Source organism: Charadrius vociferus, unplaced genomic scaffold (assembly GCF_000708025.1).
Source record: "Charadrius vociferus isolate BGI_N301 unplaced genomic scaffold, ASM70802v2 scaffold413, whole genome shotgun sequence".
Lineage (NCBI taxonomy): Eukaryota > Metazoa > Chordata > Aves > Charadriiformes > Charadriidae > Charadrius > Charadrius vociferus.
The window spans coordinates 858157-859778 of NW_009647738.1; positions in this window are offsets into that span (position 1 = coordinate 858157).

The following is a 1622-nucleotide window of genomic DNA, read 5'->3' on the forward strand; positions in this document are numbered from 1 at the left end:
GTCACCTTGTGCCACCAGGTGTGGTCACGCAGGCCACCAGCAATGCAGCCAGGCAGAAAGGAAGCAGGTCGGTCATGGAGCAGGACAGGCCACTCCAAGGTCCCTTTCTCAGTCTAGTAGAGATGTAGCCAAAATCTCTCCTTATCTTACTGGAGTTGGTTGCCAATACAAGCAACACTGCAGTATCACCATGAAGCACTTCCAAACCTCCCTGTGCCGCTTTGAAGCAAAGCTGTGAAACACTAGCGTGATAACTCACTGGCCCCATCTTTTTCTCCTGAAATTGCAGTGACCAAAGTCAGTCTGGTCAAGATGATGCAGCAGTAAAGGCTTAAGCACTGAACTTTGTGGTCCCCTGAGCTACCCCCCATGTCCCTGGCCGTGCTTGAGAGCTCACTGGAGACCCTCTCCATGGGCAAGCTTGCTTGGGTGGACAAACCCCACAGCCATCACAGGCTGGGGGTGATGGGCGAGCCATGGAGAGGGGATGTGTGCTGGAGTTCACGTCCACCATGAGGGCAGTGGGATTGTGCTGTTGCCTGGTTGCCTGGCCCACCCTTCCTGGCTCATCGGAAGGAGGCAGCGGTGTTGACATGTTACGACATCTTTCTCCCCTAGGATGAAGTGATGGGTAACAAGGGACAAGCTTTGGAGCTGGTGGGAGCCAGTACAGGTGTCGGGGTGAGCCCCTCCAGAGGGCAGAGGGGACACGGAGGCTGGGGTGAAGGGGAAGACAGGCCCCACCACCCGAATGCCTGCTGGTAACGCTGGTTACCAGCCGAACTGCTCCTGCCCTGGCTTTGGTGCCTCGGCCTCGGGCCGTGCTCCCTTGCTCACTCTCTCTTGCATTCCTCCGGGAGCTGATCAGGGCTTGAATGACACCCCAGATGACTCTTTGCTATTAATTCCTGCGAACAGAAAGGGCTCCTTGTTCTCCCAGTCCTACTCTCTGGAGGAATTACAGGGGCCAAGGCAGCAGGCTGAAGCCTTCCCGACTTAACCCTTCCCCCGGCTCCCCAGCAGCCTCCCTGCAACCAGAGGACTGGCAGAGGTGAACATTGCCCCAGAGCCACCCCGGCCACTACTGAATGAGCCCACTGGGGTCACACAGCACTGCTACAACTACAGGTCCCATTGGGAGGGTCTCCTTTTCTGGTTGTTCTGCCCAAACTTGTACAATTCCCTTCCTCTCACTTCTGGCATCTCTCCTCTGTCGTGCAGACTGAGAGCACCCAACTTCCTCCATTACATTGCACTGGATATGCCAGACTCCATCCAAGAAAAGGCAAAACTGGTCCCCTTCTCCCCCGGCTCGCTATCCCTTCAGTGCTCACTTTTTGGCGTTCACTTTTTGGAAGTGCACCTGGCCTATCCAGCAGGAGACGAGAGGGTTAACAGCCAGGGAGGCTCTGTGCCACCCATCAAAGCAGGTAGCAGACAGACATGCCTGCCCCATTCCTCTTTGATCTTCTGAGACTCAAGTAATGTAGGAAAATTGCTCCGTTTATCGTTGCAAGTCCTCCCCATGCCCATGAAACATTGGGCTGGCCAAGACGACAGGCCAGGAGATGCCCAGGTTCTTTGTGATGCTCAGAGGCAATTCTCCCCTCTTCTTTCCCTGA